Source organism: Strigops habroptila, chromosome 4, assembly GCF_004027225.2.
Source record: "Strigops habroptila isolate Jane chromosome 4, bStrHab1.2.pri, whole genome shotgun sequence".
Classification (NCBI taxonomy): domain Eukaryota; kingdom Metazoa; phylum Chordata; class Aves; order Psittaciformes; family Psittacidae; genus Strigops; species Strigops habroptila.
The window spans coordinates 32710445-32738253 of NC_046358.1; the positions used below are offsets into that span (position 1 = coordinate 32710445).

At 40.1% G+C, this 27809-nt stretch overlaps 2 long non-coding RNA genes across 8 annotated transcripts in view; both read right to left on the reverse strand.

Moving 5' to 3' along the window:
- Positions 1–4884: 4884 nt before the first annotated feature.
- Positions 4885–8186, reverse strand: LOC115607386. Its single transcript, XR_003991223.1, has 3 exons — positions 8069–8186; positions 7109–7377; positions 4885–5937 (listed from the first exon to the last, which is right to left on the reverse strand). It is a non-coding gene; the product is annotated as an uncharacterized LOC115607386 (long non-coding RNA).
- A 4739-nt stretch (positions 8187–12925) lies between these two features.
- The window catches only part of LOC115607385, a 68177-nt gene continuing 53293 nt past the window's right edge, over positions 12926–27809 (reverse strand). For 3 of the 7 annotated variants that reach the window (XR_003991218.1, XR_003991216.1, XR_003991217.1), the window contains 4 exons: positions 21385–21589; positions 19965–20044; positions 15280–15387; positions 12926–13989 (listed from right to left, as the gene is read on the reverse strand). This is a non-coding gene — a long non-coding RNA (uncharacterized LOC115607385). Of the gene's footprint in view, positions 13990–15279; positions 15388–19964; positions 20045–20711; positions 20748–21384; positions 21590–27809 lie in introns of all 7 variants that reach the window. The other 4 variants (XR_003991219.1, XR_003991222.1, XR_003991220.1 and 1 more) reach the window with 3 other exon arrangements.

Here is a 27809-nt window from a genome sequence, read left to right on the forward strand (position 1 = left end):
TTGCCCTTGAAATGAGCACAATCCAGACAAATTGTTCCAAAGGCTTATAAATTATTGACCTGTGGTACTCAGATGCAAAGTAGAAGCCTCTGGTGGCAATGCTCTGCTGGTTTCAATTAAAGGTTTGAACACAGCTCTCATGACTTTCCAAGATAACATCCTAACCACTGGCCTCTAGGAGAGCTCTACCTCCATCTCCAAATCTGTTCTAGATTGAGTGAAATAGCCACTGAGGATTGGAAATGAAGTCTGTTTCAGTTGCTAATTCCCCAGCTGCTGAGCTATCCACACTTTCTGTGTTTTCTTCCGTATTCGCTTTATACAATGTTATACAATATGGCTTCGCTATGGATACTTGAAGAACTTATTATCCTTTTCTATATTTGCATGCTTCAAATTGAGGTTCATGTTCTCACATTTACCAGAAGAGAATGAGGAAAGTGGAAGGTGATGCTTTGTTGCAAGGTATGGTCTTACTTGTACGTATGTTCAATTTAGAAAGAGGCTGGGCTCAGAGGTGTTAAAAGGTTGTTAGCTTCTGAGGGCACTTGGGAAGTTTTCAACAGAGGTTTGCTGTTTGATCTCTTCTTGAAATGTCTTTTCTGTCCTTAACAAAAGCAAAACTATGCTAAGTATCCAGGTAGGTGATTGGTGAATTTTCAGTACGCTGCTTCCTCTGTTAAACCTCCACAGGTTAAACCTCCAGATCTGTAACCTTAGATTCTCTCCTTATATTAACATTTCTAGGTATGTGGCATAATCCACTACTCATCTTTTCATTTAATAGTGTCACTCTATATCCCTGTTAAAAAGGTTTCACCTAAAAGACATGCATACACAGAAAACTACATAGACATCCATTTATCTGTTTCAGGAGGATGAAGCTCCAAGAAAATGATGACAGAATATGAGTCAGTACCTCCATATTGGCTGAGTATTTCAAATCTGAAAGGCAAGTGCCAATCCTTTTATTCAGAAGATAACCTGTGCATTGCATTTGGGCTGTAGGTTTTGCTTTTATCCTCCGCTGCACAGAAAATAGAATTGGATGCAAAACTGAATATTTTTTAACCAAGCTTTTATAAGAAACTGCACATAAGAATTTGAGAATTGTTTTTCCCTGATAACACAGCAGTCAAGAACATACACACCCTGCATCTCAACTCTCCTGCCAATTCTTCCATCCTTTGCAAGAGACCTGTGACACTGAGGCAACATAAAGGGGTTGTATGAAACACCCAAGAGGAGAAAACTCTCCAGTGGGCAGGAAACACCCTTTCAGCTCCAACCATCAAAAGCTGACTCCTGTCCTGTACCTCTCCCCTGGTCTGGGAGAGGTGCTATCACAGGGCCAGAGCCTGTGACAGAGAGGGGTTACACTAAGAATTTTTGTTGGCACAGAGCCCATGAAAAGATTTCAGCTAAGCAGGTAACTGACATCTGAATTTGGGCTGGCCCTGCTCATAAGTGAAACATAAATAGGCTTATCAACATTGCAGTAAGATTACAGAAGGTGGGTCCCATGAACATACCTTGATGTGTCAAAGGAAATCCCTCGATTTCCATTTATTGCCCAGTTTTTATCAGTATTTATAAACAATCCCATTCTTATTCTAAAATAGAGACATATATGGTCAAGCCGCTTCTGTTCTCCTCCACACCTCCCTACATTTTCCTGGAGCAAGATACCCTCACATGGGTATGAGAACAGAGAACATGGATATGAGAACAGGCTGTGAATTACAGGACAGTTTCAAAAAAAAAAAAAAACCAAAAAAAAAGTAGAAAAAGAAAAGGAAACAAAAGAAGATGTTTTCAGCTAGATTTTGTCATTCTTATTCTGGAAATGTATGCATGGTCAAGAATTACTAGAAACAAGGCATAGATCCTGAGTGAAAAAAAAACAAACAACCCAGCTTACATGTATATATATATAGGTGTGTTTATATATATGTGTGTGTGTACATTTATATCACAAGCAAAGCTGCCATTGTTTGCACTACCCACAGCCATTCTGAGTAGAGGTCCAACCTATGGCCAGTCCCACTCCAGGACAAGCTGCAGCTATTACCACCTTGAGAAATTACCAGTGCCACAACCACTAACACATTTTTCCAATTAGTTTGAGGGAGGAAATGAGACATTTTTCTTCGTTAATGCCTCTCCCTTTTCCTCTCTTTGCCCATCCATTTTATGTTTCCTGATGGTGCTCGGGAGGCTGTTGGGTTCCCTCCAGCACACTTCCTGCTTCCACCCAGCAGGAATTAACTGTTACCGCTTTGTTTGAAGTGATTCCTAAGAAGTCTGATTCCTCTCACCAAAATGTGAATAATTGTAGCATTTGACTCTCGGCTTCCTCCTTGGGGATCTTTCTGAGTTAAAGAGTTATTGAATTTATCCTGACAGGGATTGCCAAAGAAAACTTTATTTGAAGGACAGAGGGCAGAACAAACTGTTTGCTGAACTGAAAAAAGTTTGAAATACTATAAAGGGAGAGAAAAAGTCCCATAATGGAAGGTGGAAATCTGCGGCAGACAAATCAGGCCATAAAATGTACGACCAACACAGCAGTGGGAAGCAGGAAAGCATATCCAGAGCCAAACATACCAAACGAGACTATTACACTGATCTCAGATGTCATATACAACATGCATCTGCAAACCTCCTCATACTTCAAAGTACCACATTACACTAAGCTTGACAAGTCCACGCTGGAAAGGAAGAGGGCCTGAGTCAACACTGTTATGTGTTCAGTGTATGAATCTTAGGTATAGACATCTTCAACCTCATATATCCAGTCTTTCATTTCTAAAGTCTACTGCTTTTCCCATTTTAAACAGCTAGGACATGATTCTAAGTCAGGAAAATGGGGTCATCTTACTCAACACATCTGCTTAATGCATGCCTGTCAATCACACATCCAGTTCAATGAGAAGGCAGAAAAGCATGGCAGAAAGAGCACAGCTGTAAGAAAGAGAGCTTAACTCTCTTTTGGCCCACGCATCAAGTATTAGCAAGGTTCCTTGAATAACACTAAAGTGAAAGTGCTAGTGAGCTCCATGAAGACAGGTGACTTTAAATTTCACCCTCACTTACATGTGCAAAGCCCAGATGTGATTTTCATCCCTTCTGGTTTCCATCTGAACAAGACAAGCACAAGTACTTGAGAGAAAGTTGCTCTCCAGGTGTTCTAGCAACCATTGTTGGTAAAAGGTGTCAGAGATTTTACAACAAAGCCTGCTTTCTGTTAGATTATTAGCTTAGCTGTGAAATTGGTAGGTGGTCACCTACACTGAGTAGTAATATCACACTTCGACTTGCACATAAACCGAGTGTCACCTGCCAATGGTAATGGTGCAGTAGGAAAAATCTAATAGAAGATCCCTTCCAATGGAACTATTATGTTCTGTTCTGTTCTATTTTTTCAAGTGAGCTGGTCAAATGATAGCAGATAACATGCAGTTCTCTTGACTTGGAAGCGCAAGACTTTCAGCTTTATCTCAGCAGCCCATCTTTCCAGGTGTTTCCCCATGGTTACAAAATGCACATATGTGCAACAGTGGGCTGGAAGACTTTTCTCTGCTTTTGCAGGAACACCACAATGCTTATACACATTAGCATGTAATGAACTACTTCAGACCTGCATTGCCACAGAACCTGAATGGCTCACAAACTGATTGAAGTGTGTATCCTCACAATTCTTTAGTGATGTAAAGAAACACTGCTGACACCCTGGAACTTAGCATAATGAGAGGCAAAAAATGCATCATCAGGCATGGGCCCTGTCACCTGCCTTATTCTATATACTAGAACATCAGAGGTGTCCCTCATAGCCCATCTGCAAGCACTGAGAAGAACCCTGACCAACAACAGCTATTGTCTCCCTTGGCAGTCCGGTGCTTTCTGCAGTGAGAACCAAAGCTGTGTCATGGTCACTAGGAAAGCAGTCAACATGAGCACTGCCCTGCTCCACACTCATGGTTTTTCGGACTCCCTGACTGGGCCAGTAGCTTCAATCCAATGTCCTTTCCTCTACACTCACAAGTTATTTTCCTCTATTACAAGAACTAGTAATGGCACCCCAAAGCATTTTGCAGACAAAATCTTCCATTTTTCCCCAGAATTTTCTGCACCAGCTGACACAGCTCATGAGAACTCACAGATTCCTTCAGAGGCAACAGTGAGAGCATGGTGGTGGGGAGATCCACCCCTGCTGACAGATCCGCTTTGCTGTATAAACCCACCATAAGGCAGAAGGAGGGCAATGTAGGAACCAAGATGTGTATGACAGAGCTACTATAGCCTGGAGGTGTCTTGTGTCTTCCCCAAAGTTTAGCTAACTAGTAGGAATGCCAAATCCTACAGAAAACAGTGGCAAACATTGTTAGCTCTGCTGACCTTTCTTTTCACACTTACCTATAGTGCCCTGGTATTTCACTTAGAGAGTCACACCCTACCTTGTCTTTCATGTGTTACCTCTCCTGTTAAGGAACACTCAGCACAGTGGGTAGACCCTGAAAAACCTCCTCCATTAGGAATAACTAGAAATGTCAGCAGTGATGTCTGATCTGAGAGAAACACAGACCTCTGAGGAAAGAGAAAGTGTAGGAGTAACAATTTTACTGAGACTAGAGATACGAAGATTTGACAGTCAAGCCCACAGAACCTGAAATTTCTTCCTACCTCTTGGAACTATTTCTTCCCACTTCTTGAAGTTATTTCTTTCTACCAAGATGTGACCATATATACAATATATATACATTATATATTATGTAGACAATATCTTTTATATATTAAATTCAATATATACATCTTTCTAACAAGATGTAACCAGGTTGCAAATAACTGTAAATAGTTGGACATTATAGCAAACAGAGTTCAAAGTTCTGTTCTGTGGCACATATTGTCATTTAAAAAAATATTTTCACTAGGATTTCAAGGGATCTCTATGAAGAATTATATTTGTGCATGAGGAACACTGGTTATGGTGGTTAGGAAATGGAGGCCTTTAGGTTACTAGGGGAAGAAAGGGTGGTGACAAGATGTTAGACCAGATATTGTCAGTCTGGTGGTAGGAGTCACATGTGAAATACAAAACCCAGATCAAGATCAGACACATTTTCAAAAAAATTATTTCACTACATACAAAGGTATAGTCCACTGATAATCAGGTCCTTTCCACAGAATACTCTTCCATTATCTCTTATAATTTGGAGTTTTCTTTCCATGATCATCTGGGAGAACGAATGAAAGTGCCAAGGTGGCCAGAGGCAAGGGCATGGGTCCAGTCTGTGTCCATGGTGAGTTTAGAGAATTCACATGTTAGGGACCACCATCTCACCTCCCAAAATATCCATGAACCAGAAGCAGAAATATGAGGCCATCTCCTGAACTGGTGACTTGCTGGAGCAATGGAGTGACAATACAAGAACAGAATGGCCATAGCTGCTGTCCCCCTACACCACAGCACTTTCATGTTGACCATTACTTTGCCAAATACGAAGTGCTTTTTCAGCAAAAGCCATTCAAAACCAGTCCTTTTTCTATTGCAGAGCAATTAGTACACAAAAATGTAAGAGCAGTCATGCTAGATCAGATGAAAGGTCCCTCTCTGCTGATACGTAGGGAGGAGAGTAAGGATCCAGCAAACGTGATTTCCTCAGCGTCTCTTGCAAGCTTTAGTAATGTGAGACTCAGATACCTCTGAAGCCAATATGGCTTTTATGAATACAGTGACTCTCAATCGGCTTCTCTTCCAAGAACTTATCCCATCTTATATTGAACCTATACCAGTTTTCAGCCTGTGGCAAGGATCTCTGTGCTCCAAGGATTCAAGACCCAACTCTGATCTGTCACAGTTGTGTCATCTTGGCTTAAAGTTCTCAGGAAATCACTTACCTCTGAAAAACAGCTGTGAGAATGTCTGCCTTGAGAGGCCTGCAAGATAAGAAAGGAAAAATTACAGAGGTAGGATTGCTGGGCCAGGGACTACAGGTAGCGCAGAGATTCAAGACAATAAACACTAAAATGGTATAAAATGGTATAAAATATAAGGCGAAAAAAACAGGGAGATAGCACCTCATCAACGTAAAGGATTGACTTGAGGGTAGCAACAGGGATCAACCCTTTCCTTCCTGGCCAGGAAAGACTCTTTGGGTACTTTATCAGGGTGATGAGCCTGCCAACATTTAGCCTAGCAGCTCTGCAAACCCCTTCTCTCTTATGTGTGTTATCCAATTAATAGTTTTTTTATGCTGTTAAGTTCTGCTTGCAGAGTCTTTTTGATTACAACTAAGGTGCCAAAATAGTGTCTCAGAGAAGGAGGGTTGTACTGCTCAATGTAGAAGTAAGGTGCTCAGAGATACATGCAGCAAATTAGCAGACATATGGAAGTGAGCCAGGCTTTAGCACTTGAGACTTCTAAGTGAATAACGGCAATAACATCTTCCTAATCCAGGATTCTTAGACAGTATTTCATCTTTTTCTGTTTGTACAGTCAGTGTGCATAAATAACAGCCATATTCCTGGAGCACTATCAAGACTGACAAAAAAGATTCACAATCCATGCAGATTTTAAGGTCAAAATCTGTTTGGTGGAAACCAATACTGTTGTGGAAGCAAATACAGTATTTTTGAGAATGAACACTACTTCCTAAGAAAGAAAAAAAAGAGCAACTGTCACTGTAATGTACCCACATTCATCAGATGGAATTATCTCAGTCATTTGAGATAACATCATAACACAGCACTGTCAGAGGATCAGTGTCTCCTGCTCTGACAAATAAATGTTTTGGCTGTTATGTAGCAGCAGGAGATGACCTCGAATGCATTAATGCATTAGTCCATTCTCAATATCCCTCAACTCATAAAAACATTAGAGCTCTCTTCATGGTGAAAGTTCTACTGAAGTATCCGTGGGAGATAAAGATATGTATGGGGCATGGTGGCAGAGAGAGGGAAGGCACTGTTTCGTATGCCAGCAGGGAAATTATTTAGTCATGCCTCATGCATGTGGTAAATGTTGCTATAAAATTTCCTTCCAGATAATAATTAATATTCTAAAGACAAACATGTTCTCTTCTCACAAGAGAAAAGACACTGCACTCACCAGAAACCTCTTGCCTGCTCAAAGTTTCCCTTTACCCCTTTTGTAAATCGTGTCCACTGGAATTCTCTTGTAGCAGTACCCTTCAAACAAATATCCCTGTGCTGCAGTTGTCCCTGTGTACAGGTTGGATCTCAACCAGCTGTTAGCCATGGAGGGCATGTGTCACGTAGGGTAGGCATATAAACACTTGCCAGTTCATTATTGTATCTGCTAGCTTGCTTTTATATAATTCTCCAAAAACGATTCTTCAGTATGCGCCCGGACAATCACTGTGTACAGAAACATTAAATGTTAGCTTCCATAAAGGCTTGAAAACATTGTTACTATCAGTAAATGTTGTTAGTAGTTCCAGCAATAAAAGAAGGAAAATCAACATGGTATTTAATTAGTTTTTGCTTTGTTATAGATTATAGGAATGCAGTTACTGGGCATGGAGATGTATGTGAGACAAGGCACCAGCCTGCAAGGTCATAGCATCCCACCTGGGGTTTCTCACTTTGATAGAAAGTAATGACAGTTTGGCAGCTTTGGCCAAGTATTCAAGTGCTCTTGTAATTTCTTCACAGTCCCCCAGTCAATCTGCCACAAATGTGTGTTTGGGATAGCAGAGTCCCAGAGCTAAAGCAGCAGGGTTGAGGTTAAGTCAAAATTGACTTTCACAGCTTCTGGCTACAGTGGCCCTCATTCTTGCAGCCAAGACTCAACACCTTACCAATAAAAGGTACTAAAATTCATCTTCGAGGTGCTAATACAAACTCAGGGGAAAATGCCCGCACAGTAGACTCTCAGCACTTTAAGTGCACATGAACTTCCTTGATAGACTCCATGTACTTCAGCTAGTGATCTCTTAATAGTCATTTTCCTGTCTGTATGTTACAGAAACCATAGTCCAAATATAAGGGGTTGGACTTCATAAGAGTTGTTTTGAGTTCAACAGTTCAATTTAGAGATTTGACTTACTTTATGTGAAGCATCTAGGTGTCCTCTGGATTGCTCAGTCTGAAGCAATGTGGAGTCAAGACTTCTTGGCAGTAGTCGATGCCTCCTCCTAGAATGATGAACTGAAGCATGACCAAGACACTTCCTTTACAAAGAGGGATGGAGATGATGAGATCAGATAATGTTGAGATTTAGACTGAGATGAGAAAACTGTGATGGTAAATGGGAGATAGGAGACTGAGGCTTGCTGTTCCTCTGGGGCCATGGCTTGATCATGTTGCTGAGGGGACCACCAGCATACCAGTGGCCATCCTGTCTCACTCAGCAGCAATCTTTTCAGGAATCAAGCACAGAGAACACAGGCAGCTAGGCTGTGTTGCTGTCAACTGCTGCTTTCGCAATTGCCTGCTTTGTCTGTTCCTCCTTTTGACCCTTTGTGTTTCCGACTCCTCCAAAAGGACTGTGTAGAAGTTATTGAATATTATTTCAGGCTCATCTAATATCACTGAGCTATCAGGTTTTGTTGCCATATGAGGATGCCTAAGTTAATGACAGGAACAAAGGCTGCCTAAAGTGCAGACGTAAAATCCTAGCAGACAGCTACACTTGCTTATTCGGGGTCCCTACAGTTCACAAATTGTAAGTTATCCTGGTTTGAAAATTAATTTCTATTTTTTAAGATTAATTTTCAGTCAGATCAGTTTCCTGAATTGGTTCTCTAAGAAAACTAAACACCAGGAAAAGGGAAAGGCAGGAACATGTGCAGCAGCCCAGGCTTGTATCAGCTTAGGCTGCCATAGAGACACACATGTGGTTGTATACACAGCTTCACATAATTGCTGGATTATGGTCTTAGACCAAATCTAAAAACACGCTCCACTAAAGTGGAAATCACCCTACTGCTCATCAGCACCATCAAGCTTCAGACTGCCCAACAGCGTACACGTCCTTTAGAGAAATGAAAACATTAATACACTCTTGATCAACAGTTGGTGAAATGGCAAATGTAGCCCTTTCAACTCTTGGTGTCATTTAGATTTCAGCGTTTTATTAAGAGATTTTTTTTCACATGAATGCAGAAAAAGCGATGTTCCAAATTTGGTTGATAGATGAAGGTATCTGAGCCCGTCATAGGTATTCAGCCTGTGTGCTCTGCTCTTGGTGCACTTCGTGCCCAAATAATTGGAAAAACACAACTTCATAGATTTTTTTCATGACAGGAGAACGAGACAACTGAATTCCAGACTTTTTAATAGGAAGAATTATTGAGAAAAAGAAAGAAGACTGAAACACAGGCACATTCCTCCAAGGAAGCTGCTTTTCAACAATAGTAAAATAGTACATATGATTTGTAAAGCCTTTGAATATTTTGGAATTTAAGATGCTATTCTCTGTGGGGATCATCATGTTGTTTTTCTTTCTGATTATAGGTTTTATGATCTTTTTCAATTTCCATTTTTTTTATTTAAAAAGAGAGCAAAAGGTTTATCAGCTTTTTATTCATCCAAACCAAGCAATCACTTATATACACTAACTGGCTAAGGTAAGAACTTCTTTTTAAACTGATCTTGATTTCCATAGGTAAATCTGTGCCTATGAATTGTACGTAAATTTACCTTCATGCTAGTCATTCACAGGGTATGGTGGATAACTTGATGGCATCCTTTCTGATTCCCAGCTGAGTGAAACTGTTTAAATACATGAATAAGGGATACTGAAACATTTCTATGCACACACACGCTCTTGTTCACAACCCAATATCATCTTAGGAGCAGGCTTTCTTTAGACATCCAGTTGCCTGAATATTCATGAATAGCAAGAAGTGGTGTGAGTGAGCTAACCCACCACCATGAATTTGTGACCCAGCTGCTTTGACTGGGTCTCCGTTGTCTCTTTGACAGCCTTTCCATCTCTGCATTTTCTAATATCCTCATCACTCTGACATGGAGCGCATTTTTGGCTTGCTGCATTGCTGTGGAGGGGGTACATTTCTTGTTATGACAGCCTTGCTGACATTTATGGTTTTGCATTGAGTAGAATAAGCAGGCATATTACTAGCCATATCCCAGTCAGGACACAAGAAGAGAGGAAATCTAACTCTCTCTTCTCACAGTGTTCAGCTCTCTGGGGATCCATTTATTTCATCCAAACCTAAGCTGAAGCCCAAGCAGCTACTTGAGGCTTGTAACACAGATAGTTTGCAAGTAATGAGCCAGTCTCTCCATTTTCAACTTTTGGACCAAGTGTAAGTGGGAGTGAATGTTGTTTTCCACCTCTTTTGGCATAGCATGGCACCACAAATCATAACTTACCCACTTACTCCCAGTTTAAGCTCTCATGTAGGCTGCTGGCAACAGAAATAAGAATCCTAAGGCTCTTTACATAATTTCTCACAATGTTAAAAAAGCATTAACAGAGACAGGAATCGTAATGGACTATTCTTTTCCAGCTGTGCCTGAAGCCTATATGTTCTCTTGATGCATTAACAGTGGAGCACGAGAATACTAAAGAAATCCATGGATTACAACTGTCAAAATGAAGCTGCTTTTAGGAAATGAAATGGAAGATCACTAAAAGTGGCCATACTAGTTAGGCCAAGAGAAAAAATTACTCAAACTTTCTTCTGAAACCAACTGGGATACTCAAAGGGCTTTAGCAGGTTGGCAGATGTTAGAAAGGGAAGGTGCATTAGGGATGCCAATGCATTGCAGCTTCCATGGCTCCAGCAAGATTGCTCCCTACACAAGACTTCCTAGTACATCTAGAAGCCCAGTTTTAAATGGGCCAAGTGAGGGGTCTGTTGCAGCAACTTTCTTACGGGAAATGATTTCACAAACCCAGGAAATTTCACCATTAAGAATGCTTCCTGACCTTCACAGTAAATTTTCATGGGCCTTGATCTTCATATATAGAAGCAAATTCACTTAGCCTTTTTTCTTTCATTTCTTTGATGCAGAGACTATAAAATCATTATAGGAAAGGTATCAGATTTTTTACTCTAATCCCACGAAAATGGTGGAATCGTGTCTCTTTGACCAGCTCCACTCCATCACCTCTGCCTTGAAAGTTCAGCAAAACTATCACATTTTACCCCATTTTCTGAGTGATGCTGCTGTCATCAGCCTTTTACTTCTTTAAGCCACTATTACCTACATAGCTTGGCTTTAATACCTAAATAACTTTTCATTCCCAATGCTCTGGGCCTTCATCAAATAACATTCAAATCTTTCTTAAAGACTCATTTCCTTGTAAGATCATAAACCTTAATATTCATCAGTGTATGGCATGGACATAATTTGATGTGACACACAGATAGATAGATAGACAGCATCCCAAGTTAACACCTTTCCAGAGACCTCCCCATACAGTTTTCATTTTTGGATGTATTGACTTTAAATCTCTCCTCTTGGTACAGCCTCCCATTATTTGCTCCTTTCAGGGGGGCAACCCTTTGTTTACTAGACATTAAATAACATCATTAATGCAGACAACAAAGACTCTTAAAGAAAACAGATGCAACCAAATTGCTGTGGCTGCAACCTGTATTTGTCATGGGTGTTATATGTCTGTCTCATTCCTTCTTTGTTCCAGGAGGGCAAAAGTCAACAGCAACAACAAAACCAGACATTTTAGTTGTCTGGTACTAAAGTCTTTGTATTTCATTGTCTATGCCTCTCTTCCCTTGGGTTATTAACAATATAAAAGGCAATATCATGTTTGTTGGGGAATATTGAACCAATGTCACCCAAAAGATCCTGGTCTTACCTGTGTACAATTACTTCCCATTTTTATCTTCTCTCTTTGCACCCAAGCAATGTGCTTTGTGACTCTAGTCAAGTGAAATCCAGAATGTCAGGTGGAGGGAGCGATAGGAACAACACCACCACCTACTCAGAAAGGCATATTTGAGCTCTAATTTAAACTTGTCAACAAACATAAAAGCACAAAATCTTCTCCATCATTTTGCAACTTTTCTTCCTGTAATTTTCTCAGTTACCTCATTCTGCTCTTTTTATGCACCCCTCTTCTTTCAGTGAAATTAGCAATGGCTTAAAATAAATAAATAAATAAAAGGCTATTTGATGTTTTGGGCTGCTGAAACACGAGAGCGGGTGGTAGCAGAGACTAACAAGAGACCTCTGCAGACAGCCCAGGAAAAAAAAAGGAAGGGCAAAAAATGTTTAAACCACCAGTGTTAACAGAAGAAAGAAAGAAAGAGAAAGAAAGAGAGAGAAGGAGAGAAAGAGAGAAAGAGAGAAAGAGAGAAAGAGAGAAGTTCCTATAATCTGCCTCGAAAATAAGCTGTTCACTCTAGAAACATATGTTTATATTTATTACCAGTAATTTTATGGTGGGCAAAGCTAAATGATCTCAGATTTGACATAGGCTAAAAGCAAGAGTTACCATGGGTCAGCTGACTTCAGGAGATTGTTCAGCTGCGCTAAATCATAAATTTAAGATCCAACACAGATTAGTTAATCCAATGCAATACCCTCTTGACCTCTATGGCTGATAACTCACTAACATCTTTAAAATTGTCTGCCCAATTTTCTGAACAATACAGCTCACAAATCTTTAACTCCAAGACAGATTCCCATTACCTGAGTCCTGCACAAAAATACTATTAGTAGAGGAAAAAGATAGAAAAAGATATCTATTTTCTAAAAAAAAAAATAAAAAAATAAAAATTTACATTTGCACTATATATTGTCTGATCGTTCTTCCTGCATACCCAGGCTTATCTCTGCCATATTCTAAAGTGACTTCTTATCCATATTTTGAGTTACAAATATCATTTTAGACTTGAAAAACTTCTCCTTACAATTTTCATTGAATAAGATAACTTTTTATGAGAATGTTTATCTCAAAGAATAAGCATTTACTGACCAACAGAAGAGCTTTATTGGATCACCTCTATATTAGTTTCATATTTTTCCATCCTCAAATTGTGACAAAGCAACATACCAGATCTTACACTGTGGAAAAACATACAGCTGTGCATATCAGGAAGAGCAAAAAAATTCAGAAACTGACAACAAGGGACTAGCTCTCACTCTGTCTCTGTTATGAGGCCACGACGTGTATGAAGTACCATAACATGTAGACTTTTTCTTTCCATCTTTGGAGTGACCTACAAGAATGAAACCCTGATACATCATTCAATTGTATTATTATTTCTTCAATTTCCACAGAAGTTATTTTGCAGAAGAAATTTGATCACATACAATGATCCAGGTTGCTTTCTCCATTTTCAATCCCTGTCAACTTCTAATCTGCACTCCTATTACCAATAAGTACAACTAATTGTACCTGGGCAGAAGAGAAGAATTATGCTTCAGCTTCTCAAAGATCACTTTCTTTGAACCTTGCTAACAAAACCCCAAAAAAACAAACACATAACCCCCAAATTCTAAGAGGTGACTCATGAACATGTAACCTCCAGGCATCTAATGATTTCCAGGTGCACATCACCAACTAGCTCATGCTTAATTATTTAGCCAGCTGGCCTGGTTTGTCCGCAGTGGTGTACACACAGCTTCAGGGTGGGATGTGTAGTTGGACTTGAAGCTTTATCTGCAATCAGAGAAAGCAGGCAAACTCCTGCTATGGAAAGAGTGTTTCCTATAAGTAAAGGCATGTCAAAAATCCAGTTATATAACAAATCCAGTGTTGTCCTTGAAAAGTACAGCAGTAGTCTTGGATAAAGACAAATGCATCACTTTCATCTTCTCATCTCAGTAATCAGATCAAGGAACATAGAAATTGCAATAGGAATATCTGAATATCTTCTAGGGTAAAATAAACACCCTGCAGCAGACAACTTACTTTTCGTTAGAATGTGACTAATGAGAACATTTGCTGAGTGTCTTCCTTATTCAGTTTGTTTTTCTTTAGTTTTACATCTTCATGTCTCTATTTATACATCATGATACAAGCTGAAGCTAGAAGGAAATGATTAACATTTGTATTAGAGATGAACCACAAAGAAAAAGGGCAATATTACAAATCCTCAAGAAGATGTTTTTGATGATCCATTGGAGCATGAGCGTCTGAACTTAATATAGAGAAGGGGAAGTGCAATGATTATTTTTGAGCAATCAGATCTACGTTCATTACTCGATAGAGGGTACGTTGTTTAGAATTATCAGGCACTGGATACCAGTGATTTACCCCAACCACAAATGAGAAACAATGCCGGACCAGTCATTTAGTGAAAGAGTTTGCTTAACTGCAGAGGATGCAGCTGGGTAGCATTTTGAAATCAGCAAATTCAAACCAGTCATGTTGCATCACGTTTGATACAAAAAAATTTAAATGTGAGAGCTGGGAACATCCTTACATTATTTAACCCTTTAGGGATTTATTTTTTTTAGTTACTCATTGGGAGATAAACACGGACTTTGCGATAAAAGAACATACGACAACTGTTTTGTGTTTTTACCAGAACAAAACCCCAAAGTGAGACCTGGTTGTTCTGGAATTTCCAGGGGTTCAGTTACCAATAAAGCAAATATCCCTTGCTACTTCTGGTTTTATTTTGATCTGGGCTGGAATGGATCCCAACAGCTTCTCTTTAACGAAAGTACATTTTTGCTAAAGAATCATTTCAGGAAGGAATATAGTCTTGCTTTTGAGACATCAAGGAACAGAGAATCCACCACTGTCCTTGTTTATTTTTCTCTACTGCTCAAATTTTTCTTCATATCTAATTTGATCTGCTTGCTTCCCCCCCCCTCCCGCTTACCCCCCCCAGCTTCAGTTTATACATTCTGACTTTCATGACATTTCCCTCCACTAGAATAAAGAACCCTTTACCACTAGGCATTTTTTTCTTGGGAAGGTACACACTGCAATCAAGTCACTCCTGTAGGAAAAAATAAAGAGATCGAGCTCTTTGTCTCTCAGTATAACATTTTTCTCTAGCACTTTAATTATTTTTTCAACATTCTGTTTAAAATGTAGACACTTTGGCTGGACTCAATATCCTGGTATTGGCTCTCACTATACTGTGTACAGTGTAAATCCCTTCCTAATCCTACTTGTTACTCCTTCTTACATTTTGATGGACTGAGCATTTTTGTTGTTTGGTTTTTTTCCCCACAGGAGTGTTCTGGGAATCTCATGTCACATTGATTTTCAGCTATCCCGGGAACAGGGCCTGGTTCTGTAACCCCTGCATGCATTCAGTTTTCTAGACATACAGCTCTGATTTAGCTTATTTGAACTTTTACCTCTCTCATGAATGGGCCTTATTTTCCAGGTAATTTAGATCACTTCTCATGACTGCCTTCTTCTCACTGGTGTTTACCGTCAGTCAATTCTTTGTGACATCTTCAAATCTGAAATCATGAAGGATTTCATATTTACTGCTTGAATACATCAAAAAATGCAACTGGCTTGCATCTAATACTGATCATCACACAATCCCACCACAATAATTGTAGGCAATGACTGGAAACATAAAAGTTACCATCACCTCTTTAGAACGAGAAAGTGTGTATCTTCCATCAGTCATGAGGCTCTGCAACTCAAAGGTGATTCTTAACGGAACTGGCTTGAAATTGAAGATAATTTTGTATGAAACTGACATGCTTTTGGGAAAAAAAAAAGTCTCAATTCACAGTGAAGATTTTGTAACTCCTTCTCTTGTCATAGTTGTAAAAAAATAGAATTTCATGTAGAAGCAACCAAAAAAGAGTCTTCTGGCTTGTCAGCTGTTTATCTAGGAAGAATTTTCAATACCAGAGAAAATAAAACTGGCTCTTGCCTGGTAACTCTATTGAAGAAAATGTGGGGTCCTGGGTTTACCCTTCATCCATCTTCCGTGGTAAGCCAGAAAGAAAGAGCTTAAGACTCCTTCAGTCAGGCAGCTGACATCGAGCTCTTAAACCAGTGCTGGTATACATTCTCAAGAGGCAGCTCTTGTTCCTTCCTCAAGAATATCTTCCATAGTAAACTCATCCGTTTTTATTCTAAATTATCTACCACTATGGAATAACAGAACAGGAAATATTTTCACTGGCTCTGGGAAGAAGATTAAAACCTCGTATTTTAATGGAGACCTATCACTCATGTTGGTAATTAGGCAGCTTAATGCAAAATTATTGAAAGACTGAATCTGGCAAATGCAGATGCAGATTCAATCTCCTAGAGAGTCTTGAAAGGGATTTCTGGCTCTGAGAGTAAATGAAAGATACTTCAATAAAATCACAAGGGGTGGAAATCCAGGAGATCTCAGTCCAGTTTACTTTGAAATTATTTCTTACTGTTCACATATGTATCTCCAGTATCAAAGAAAACACCTTTGTCACTAAGCTTTTTTTCAGAGATTTTGAGTATACTCAGTCTTGGCAGCCTCTCTTTAAAATAAAAATCTGTGAGGCTGATTTTCAAGGATGGGTTCCAATTCCAGATGCATCAATTTCAGCTGGGAAAAAAAAAAATAAATGTCCACTGCGTTCCTGGAGAGAATATCCTTAACTTCTGCTGTAGCTGTGTATGATCAGTAGTCCTGAAAATCTGTCACTGAATACTCTGAAGATGAGCACCCAAAACTGAAACATTTGTGTCCTCATTTGAAATATTTTGCCTAAGTTTTCCTGTGTCTTCCCTTACACTCACATCTCCCAGCTTGGCATAACCTATTATTAATGTGAATAAATTATTTAAGTCTAAGATCCCAGGGAAATGTACTGATTTGCTATGCAAACAACAGGTTTTGTGTGTCATCATGAAATGCCTGAAAAAGACTTAGAAATATCACCAAACCATTATTCTAGCCATGTCCTACTAAGAAGGTATTCTACTGCTACCTGTAGGAGCAGTTATGTGAAATTGATGGCTACAGTTCAACTTACTTTCAACTCTTAACATCTCTGGTTTAGTTTAAATGTTTAGCTTTCAAAGCTTCTGAGCAGGATGAGAAGTAATTTCCTTGCTTATATTTGTTAGGGTATTATACTGTTTGAAAGCAGAAAGAAGAATAAAATGGGCCAGAAGAATAAAAATGGCTCATAGATTCCATAGTGTTGACACAACTGAAGAATGCTCTAAACTGAAGAATGGCCCATTATCATTTAAAACTATTTTTTCCTGTGATTCTAGCAGATTTTGAAAAAATACAAATGAAAAAAGATCCATGCTGCTGTTCACCTTTCCTGTGGTTTTGCTTTGTTTGATTTAAGTTTCACCTGGTTTTCATGCAACATTGACATCACCATCAACAATGCAGGTGGCAAGTATACCAAAGCTGTGTTGTACATATTCTTGCAAATGAAATTTCCTTGTGCTTACACTGCTGTTTGTTCATGGTTTTCTTCCTGAATATGTAATAGCATGGCAATACTCACAAGGATCCCATCTTCCAAGATTTTCCTTGCTCTTAAAGTCATCTGGACATCTGCATTCATTGATAGCTCAGCAACTCATTGTGTGCTCTGCCAAAGTTTGCAAATAACAGCAGAGGAAGGTGGAATTTCTGTACATTTTTCAGGCTGAACCACATGACATTACAGGTAAACACCACGATGGAAGGGTGCTATTTGCCCACCTAACCATGAAGTTTATTTTCAACACTTGATTTAGTTCCTGTTCATGTTTCTAGTCCACATCAGCTCCACATGATCCAACCGTGGGTTTTTTGTCTTCTTCAGCATATGCTCTATGTAGACCATTGACTATATAGAAAGCTAAGGCTCCTTATTTAAGCTTTCAAGTTATACATAAGCATAAATTAATCAGATCAAATCTCAACCTCTCCCAATCAGCCAATTTCTTTAAAAGTAACCAAATCCCGCAGTGGGATTTTTAGCCATTTCATCAGGTTTGGAAATTAGCCTGCAGTCAATCAGAAATAGTTTTTCATGCCTTTTTCCAATATGCCATTTTGTCATCAGAGCCTGGCAAGTCCTAAAGATCCCTGGCTTAGCCAGTAGGAGAAGTCCCCCACATGAAATCCTCACAGCATAACCTTAAAACCCTTCCTGAAACTTGAGATTTGGATAAAACCATTTTCAACTCTGCTAGCAAGGGACACTGCAAAACAATCTCCCTCAAAACATTTTGCGGGGATATGTGTATGAGTGCCTGCTTGTAAAGCGCTCTCAGCCCTGGGGAGAAGGAAGTGAACAGGAACTATACTTTAATATCAGGCAGAGTAAAAAATGTATGTCACGTTTCACGCAGATTGTATTTTCCTGTCTTGTTTAATCTCCATTGAGGGGGAGAATGGAGATTTGTGCCTTGATTGTTTGCTTTTCTCTTTGTCATTACCCATATAACAGCTTAAACTCTCCCCTTCTAAATCTGAGGTGACTTTTAGAGGTTCCCTATCAAACACAGAGACTATACAACACTGTATTAGATTACACACTTTGTCAGAAAATCGGCATTTTACATACTAAACAATAGCCTGTGCTCTGCAACCATGCTATCATTCTTGCTCTAAGATCTTGCCAGAGCCTATAAATTAAGCAGGATATGGCCCTGGAGTTACATGAAAGGAAGGGCTGTAAGCAACAGGAAGATGCTGCCTCAAGTCTCAGGACTTGAATAAAATCCTCTTCTATCTGACCCAGGACAGGACTACAACCCCAGCACAGGCTGTCCATTTTAACCTATGCATTACTGAATGAGCAGCAGCATTAGGATGTTACCTAATGCTATTTCCTGAAGACTCTACATCATGGGTGTCTCCATTCATAGGATCTGCATCTCTTATCATACTGCTATGGCATCCAAGCTATAAGAGATGTTATGGCAGCCAAGCTGTAACAGCTGCTGCCCGAGTATGCACTAACTCTGAAACGATAGCTCTGACAACAGCTTATCTCCACAAGGGAGTAGGTCATTACTCTGACAATCTGAGCCAACATTGCCGAGTAACAGCATGAGTTACTGCAAAAAAAGGAAGATATAGCCAGCCGGCTCACACCTCTGCCACATTCCCATGTATGTTTTAACCCCAGGGATGAGAATTGAGGAACCCTTACACTTCAGCCCCTTGCTAGTCTGCTACTGAGATGGAAAAAGCCCTTTGGCACTGCCTATAACTACGAGAAAGACTCAGTGAGAAAATGAACAAAAATATGATGCTCTGGTGTGGCATTCCTGGGATCTCCAACACTACTTTGATTCAGTGATGAATATCCCACAGCAATTCGGCATGAAACTAAGGATGAATATAAAAGGTCTGGCAGCCTTCCCAGAAGGAGTACCTAAATGCTGTCTTCATATCTGCAGGTATGTTTACCTCAGGGACAGGACCTGCACAGGACATCTACAAGGTTCTTTGCTATCCCTAAAAAAGGAGACATCTGATTTCAAAGTCATTATTAGGCTTGCATGGTGCAGTGGTTTCAGTGCATGCAAACCACATGAAGGATCACAGAACACCTCATTGTTATTATTTGTTTTGAGTTACAAACACCTTGTAGAGGACAGGGAACAGGGTGTCAAAGCTTTCTGGTTTGGGGCAGCCGCTGCATTGCCCTTTCTTCTGGTGGTTGAGCAACAGTGAGGGATAGCACTCTGGCAACAGAATGAAAGCAGTGCCACTTTCCCAGCCCCCAGCAAGATGCATTCAAGCTGTACATACACCTCAAGTTCAAGGTTAATGCAAAGGGCTGTGCAAGTGGCCGGTTGCCCTTTGAAAAGGTGGAGCTCCCCTTGCCCAGCACTTGCGAGGGTGCGACTCAGCCCCGGTCATCATGGATTCACAGAGCACAAAACGGTAAAGCCGTCACAGAGCGGTCTTGCTCAGGGTCTCCTTTAAGAACCCTCCTGCCGCTGCCAGCTGGAAGGGAAAGCTGGTGAAAGGACCAGGCACCAGCAGGCAGCACCTGCCCTGGAAGCCCGCTCGGCTGGCTCCAGCACATAGTTCCAGTGCTCTCTGGTGGTAGATGAAATCCTTACCCACCTTCACAGCCTGAAAAGAAAGGGGTGGATGTGCTGAATTTCAAGCCCCTCTTCTTCTGTGCGAGTACAAGGTGATGAAGTCTAGGAGCATAAGCAAATATACAGACAATCACAGACATGCAATTTAAAATCCATTGAAGAGTTGGGCAGATACAACTCCAACTAAAATTCTCAGCACAGTAACAGTTTATTTTTAATAACTTTGTGAAAAGCAAAGGCTTTTCTGCTCTGTCATGGGCACATTTGTTATATGGAAATGGATGCCACAAGCAAAAAAGAAATACTTTCTTGACTCTAAGTGAATGTCCGCGTGCCAGTTTCAGCAGCACGAAAACTCTTGTATTTTCATTTCTCAGTGTCTGCTCCGGCACCTCTGCCAGGGATTTGGTGGCAGACCTGAGCCTGCACTGAGTGTGTACTGAATCAAGCAGAGTCAAGCTGGGCCATAAGCAGAGACTGCAGCTCAACACAACATCAGCAAGCAGGATACTGCTGCAGAAATGTGACCTATGATATTGCTGGTTTGGAGGGCAGGCAGGCAGAACCTGTTGTAAGACTTCGGCCTATACTGAATATAGAATTAGACATTTTAAAATAAAGAAAACTCTATTAGGACACAGCCAACTACCAATTATTGAATTCAGTCATGTACATTTTACACCAGAGAAATTCAGCTAAAAACATGAGAAAAGCAATAGGCATCATCTGGATTCACAAATGTCTGACTCAGTGCAGAACTTGCTCTCACCTGTGAGGGTGAGACTGAAACAAGCTGGCTGGAGAGCTAAAATAAGAGGAAGAAGAAAAAGAAAAAAGTTGAAGGTACTTTCTGAAGCCCTTTTCTAGCCCAATCCTAGAGTTGTATCTAAAGAGTTAGACACCAAGTCAGTTCAGAGTTAAGCTGCCACACAGCACCTGAGTCTCACTTGATGTTCAGCTACAGGCTTTCAGCTCAAGGCAAGTGCAAGGGAGCTCAACTTACCTCCCAGTCAAAAATATTTAAGTTACACTGAAACATTTTGTGTTTGCTGTAGGCTAAAAGAGTACCTAGCCCAGCTGAGTTTTGGTAACCTTTGCATAGATGTGATTTTTTTCCCGCATCAGGTCAGTCACATTCCTACTGAACTCTCTGAAGGGGATCCAGTTTCATTCTCCACAAAATACACACACTTCTTCAAGCATTTGTGTGGTTTGCTTTGAATACTCAATATTAAAAATTAAACATTTCACACGGATGTCTTTTAAATAAGTCATAGAAAAAATCCATAGCCAATGCATGAGGAATCAGAAAAAATGAAAACATAATAAAATTGAAATATAACCTATTTGTCAGAATCTGTTCACTTGCTTTTACATTGAGCTCTCTAGTATCAATCTGGGAGAGATGGGGCAGGGGGAACAACATCACACAGAAGAATTACCCTTGACTGACTCCTTGATCCCCAGAAGCAGACATCTGCAACACTTCATGCTGTAAGACTCACAGCAGGTTCTACTGTTGCTATGGTTATTCAAAATCTTCTTTTCAACAGACGAGAAAGAAATTCTCCAGGTCTCTGCAACGCATAGTAACACAGGCATCTCACTGTCCACATGGCGGTGGGCTTCAACAGCATCACCCTAAATCTAAAGATTGAATTAAAGTCACTTAAATAGGAAGGAAGGCAGGAAGGCAGGAAAGCAGGAAGGCAGGAAGGAAAGAAGCCCACATCTTTGTAAAGTGTCCTTTTCCCAATTTTGCAAGTGTAGCCCCAAAACACTGAGTGGGATACAGATCTCAGGAGGTACAGAAATACATTTGAGTTCTATCACTAACCATAGTGTTTTCTTCAGCATCTAGATTGTAAATTCAATAGAAGTGCTAGCATCTGAATGGAAGTATTAACCAGGAAAGTCAGTGCTGAGTAGGAAAAGGCTTACAATACGTTTGTTATCCCCTCAGGTGGCTGATTAGCAGTGTAATGTGATGAATTATTTAACTGATGCATTATTTTCTTCCCCACCCATTTCTTTCTATATTCTTACCCACTCCTTCAAGCAGGCAATGGGCTTGAGTTTTCTAGAATATGGATCAAATCATGAGCCATGATTTCACCACTTCTATTATTCAGCAACATTGTATCAGACGCTGGACAGTTCTGTTCATTATTCCCTAGCTGAGACTGACACTTCAGTGCAAAAACATGGAGCGACTTGGATGCTACCATTTAAATGCAGATTATATCATGTCAAGGAAGGCTGAAACTCTAACAGATCCCTGGTGACAGAGAATTTCCTCAGGTGTCTTCACTTCAGCGTACCGTGTCAGAGGGCTGTACTGTGCACTGTTTTCACCTCCTACAGTGTAGGTTCAACTCCCAATCAGGGATGCATTTAATGGTCTTATTCAAGACACCGTAAGAGTACACCACTATGTAGAGCCTGCTTTCCTGCTCCTATTCAATAATTTTCTGCTTATTCATCTGAGGTCACATTAGTTTTCAGCAACAGCCTCCCACTGAGAAATCTTGTTCAGCCAATTAACCACTCCGACTTCTGACTCCTTTCAGGGTCACCGTTTCCCTGGAAGCAAGCACTGGCTCTGCATGTGTATCCTATTGTCCTTGTTCCCAGACACATGACCTTGCAGTTGGCTACATCAACATTTGTGCTGGTTAAACTAGACTCACTTCCCAAATGAACTAGATTGATTTGTCAAACTGATTCAGCTTTACCACTGTTTACTCTTATTAATACCGTACCCTCTTCAAATTGTACAGGCACTATTTCCTCATTTCTGAACCATAAATAAAATCACTGAATTGTACTAGGCTGGGAAAGATCCCTGTGGAACTGTACTGGAAATACCTTCTGTGGACTATGAGTCCTCATTTACAATTCTTTTTTTGAAATTCATCAGACAATTATAACCTATTTATTATGCGCTACATTATTTTGCATAGTTTTAATTTTTTAATTGGAATGTCATGTGGTATGAAGACAAATGCTTTTGAGAAGTGCAGGCAGATATCAGCACAGCTCCTCTTACCAGCCAACCTTGTCATAGTTGTGTTTGCTTAAGCAGATCTCTTCTCCACAAAGAGAGATGTACAACAGTTGCTGCTTAGGACTGTTGTTTGGAACAAAATGCTGCATCTGGACACTAAATGAGCAATGAGGAACTGTAGAAGCAAGATTTTGAATGGGAAGCAGAGCAGTTGTATTTTCTCACTGCCAAGCCCAAAGGTTTTCAATCACCATTCACTGCATTTACTTGTAATACACACTACGTTAAAAAGTGTATTGGAGAAAGGACATTGCACATCACTCAGCACTTCAAGCCACAAACACTTACCTTCCCCTCTGGTATAAGGAAATGAACTGAACAGCACATTTTCTTACTCCCTTCTCATTCTGGTTCACTAGCTCCTATCTGTCTCCTCTAAGGAGACCTTGTGGAAGAGTCTATCATCTCAGCTTTTATCTCTGTAGAGATACATGTCCTGGGAGAAGCAAAGAGAGTGTCATGGCTTGATGACACTTAATGAGAAATCTAGAAGATAGCTTTCAGCTTAAGGGCATAACTGAATTACTGTTTGAGAAACCCAGGGGCAGGACCTTCACTGATCAGCTGATCTCTGAAGCTATAGAGGGCTGTCTCATCAGTTTCTGAGTAACCTTCTAGAAGAACAGGTAGATTACACAACATCTTCTGTACAGTCTGATACTCTCACAGAAGTCCTAGCCACTCAAAAAATAGTTACTTGACATGGGGTGTCAGGACCACTCCAAGCTGCAAGAGCGGGCTTCCTCTCTTTCTCCTTATTCCCATCCGCCCATACACACCCCAAAGCAGTGCTTGCTGGACTCACAAGAAGATGATTTAGTTTTCAAGATTGTGAGACAACTAACCTACAGAAAAGTGCTAGCAAGTTGGATTACCTCAGTAAAGCACTGGACAGAGGGAAACAATTGGACTGCATGACAGCGAAGGTGAAGGTGAAGAGATAAACAGAAGAGTAGAAAAAGGGAGACACATTTTCCTTCAGTGTTAATGAACTACTAAAGCCAGATGCTGCTGATGGGCAACAGTTTGCAATACAACTTGGAATGCTTTCTCTGAAATTGCTAGGCAGTCCAGCTGTGGAATATCAGGGAGTGACAATAATAATAAATCAGCACATAAGAATTTACGTAAAATTAATTTTTTCAACCATAATTTATAAATACTCTTCTAAAATACCAAATTTTTTTCAGTTGTTCATTATAACAACAATTTTTTCCTTTTTTTTTTCCATGGAGAATGCATATTTTCTAACCCCAAAGTCAACACAAAGCAAATAGACAAAAAGCACTGTATATTATCTGGGCACAGAAATGAAATTGTTGCTAGGATCCAATTCTGAACCCCCAGCTTGTAGTATTGAATACCTCAGGTTTAATACCATGTGGTTCTACATGCTATCAGTAACCAAAGAATCCACATAAAAAATACAGTACTTCTCTTGATGAATAAGAAGTATCTGTTACTTTGAATCTTTCTGTGTGACTTACCATGTGCAATTACAGTCATATTTATGCAATCTCATTGAAATCAGTATAGTAACAGTCACCATATAAAAGATATCATTGGCAGGCACTGTGCATAAACTTGAAACAGATATCTGTAATGCAGGACAGATTGATCTAATACTGGAAGTCTCTCCTTCTAAATTTAATACCAGACCTGACTTTGATTTGCTTTAGTTCTCTTGGATATAATAGCAGCCTTGTGATCTCTTGCTCATGATGCTATTAACTCACTTAATACAGTTTTACTCACTTTTAAGAATTGGTAATAGCTCTCTGTGGTCATTTTGGTCACCTCTTAAAATCGAGGTCTCTCTGGACATTCCTTCAAGTAATTTATGAATGGGTCAATGAAACTGTTAATAATTCCAGCTGTCTTCTCTCACTCTCCTCATGTTTCAAAGCAGGGAGTTTTACTCCCTTCTAACGTAGATAGCAATGTTTCTTGCTTGGCTTAAGGTGGGTAACTGCCGTTGTTTCTGAACTATTGTACAAATAAAATGTGGATTTGGAACAGACTTTTCTAACATCCTACAACATACTATTTAAGAGGACAGGAAGTGGAGGAAACACTTAATGTTGCATAATTCACTGAAATGCAACCCTGTACCACTGCACATGCCTGTATTAATGAGCTTTAGAAGCAAATGGTTTAACTCCCTGTTAATGCCGTGCTAACATAGCTACAGTCATTGTCAAAAGCTGCTTCTATAGATTACAGAGTCTATAGTATTGCATTTGCTAACCATTGACAGGACCTGCAAAATACTAGATGTGTACTGCTATAAAGAAACTGGTATTTGTGATGGCTGGTCTTTAACTAGCTGCTGTATTAACTCAGTTCACAAAATGACTGTTCAGACAGTAATGCTGCACATCAGTTCTGTGAGCTGTGAAGCTGTCTGAACTACTGAGAAAACTCACCCTCACTGCTTGGTTTGCCTTTTGAGAACTTGTGAAAGCGGTGATGAGCACCTATAAGGCTGCAAAACATGCATTGTCTGGAGAATGTATGCACAGCAGGGAAAACATACAGAAAAACAAACTGTAACAGCTTGTCAACAAAGGTAGTTGTCCAAGCTAGCCCACTGTAACTGTACAATGACCTGGGCTTGCCTGCTGATGCATTGTTGAGCTTGTAAGCGCAACAGTTTCAAAAACAGGACCAGGAAAATTCATGGCTTAGAGTTGGAACATTAAACTCTTTCAAGCTGAGTTAGAACTTAAACCCTAGGTTTCCTCTCAGACAATAAGCAGATATGTATGTCTACAGCCATATTATTTGATATTCTGACCAGGTTTACTTACTCTAAATCTAAGATGCGTTGACTTGAAACAGAGGTATTAAGATTAGCACAAACTAGGCATGAATGGAAATGAATGTGTGCAAGCACCAGAAGAAACAGTAGAAGTGTTTAAAAAAATATAAGGATTCTGTTCCCAAAAATAGAAATGAGAAGAGCGCTGTTCGTGTCAAGACCAGAAAGCCTGCACTCTGATAAGACCATAGCACAGATGAGTCATCAGGGGGAGATCCTATCCTTTGCCAACAGGAAGATGGCATCAAGGTCACGGCCCACCACATATGCCATTCCTTTTCTTCTTAGCCCACAAGGAAAACACAGATGTGTATATATTCCAAACATATGTTACAAACAAGACAAAACGGACAATTAGCAGTAACCTTGCCTAGGATTTATGGAGACTTCTGCAAGATTCCAAATCAGAGGACACCCCCATAATAATGAGTGATGCCTAATGACTTTAAAAGACCAGCCCCAAGACTAATTCAGCATCATCAAACAATAACTCCAGAATATGATGAGTGCTCAATAGCTGGCATGTCTCATCTTCCATGTGGCACAAAATTGATCTTGGGCATGCACATCCTAGAATTTGTGAGTATGTGGGTGTGACAGTGTGAGTGGGTTAAATCAACTTAAATAGGTTGATTTACAAATCAACTTATTTGTTCAGAAACAAATAAGTGTTTCTGAAAAGAAGTAGCAACTTCCCTTTCCATATGTTTTTTGACAGTAAAGTGTGGATAAACTGCTTCTTGTACTGGCTATGCACACTTCATTGTACCATACAGATATGTCCTCTAGGGCAGCAGCTCCTGATGGTTTAAACAGGAAATAGAAGAAGATAGCATTTAGGGAACACTTAAATGCTATCCTTAGGTTAGTCTCAGACATCTTAAATTTGATGTTGGCTTCTTCAGAGAAACAGAGAACAAAGCAGAGTAGAAATGGGGAAGAAAACAGATGTATAAGCAGCCTGAAAACAGGCTGAGAAAGTTGTGGCTGTTCAGCCTGGAGAAGAGAAGGCTGTGTGGAGACCTCATAGCAGCCTTCCAGTATCTGAAGGGGGCCTACAAGAATGCTGGAGAGGGACTCTTTATTAGGGACTGTAGTGATAGGAGAAGGGGTAATGAGTTCAAACTTAAACAGGGGAAGTACAGGTTAGATATAAGGAAGAAGTTCTTTACTGTGAGGGTGGTGAGGCACTGGAACAGGCTGCCCAAAGAAGTGGTAAATGCTCCATCCCTGGCAGTGTTCAAGGCCAGGTTGGATGGAGTCTTGGGCGATATGGTCTAGGGTGAGGCGTCCCCTCCGCTGGCAGGGGGGTTGAAACTAGATGATCTTAAGGTCCTTTCCAACCCTAACTGTTCTATGATTCTATGAGTCTATGATTCTACGACTGAGACTGTCCCCCATCTAATCTTTCAGTACCTGATTATGGTTTCAGACGTCCTCTTTAGATAATCATGTTTTTCTATTGTATGGACATTTGGCAATTATCACTACAGCTGCTTGTTCAAAAAAAAAAAAAAAAAGAGGAATAAGAAATAGATAGAAGGCTTAGGATAACGAAATATATCATCCACCCATTATCCCTTCAAAGTATGCAGCCTGCTGGCATGGTTCAGAGTTAATTTACATGATAGATGCTTCTGCTTCAGCCTGAAACAAGGCTGGTCTGCATGCCATTTCCTGTCAGGAGTTGTTGAACCTCAATTACTTATTTGAGATAAATGATGTAATAAAAACACACTTTACAGTCCAAAAAGCCACCTCCATCTACTGTACGATGCTGGTTTTCTGTTTGATTTCCTGTCCTGTCCCCCCCTCAAGACACTAGCCACAGTAAAAAAAATTACTCTAGTATCTAAGCAACACAACACCCCCTTGTTTTGTTCCTTGTAAATGACCAAGCTGCCTCAGCCATCACAGTTGCTTTCCTGTTCACTCCCAACTGTCCTTACAAAATGTAAGATAAAGAAGAAGAGAATGGT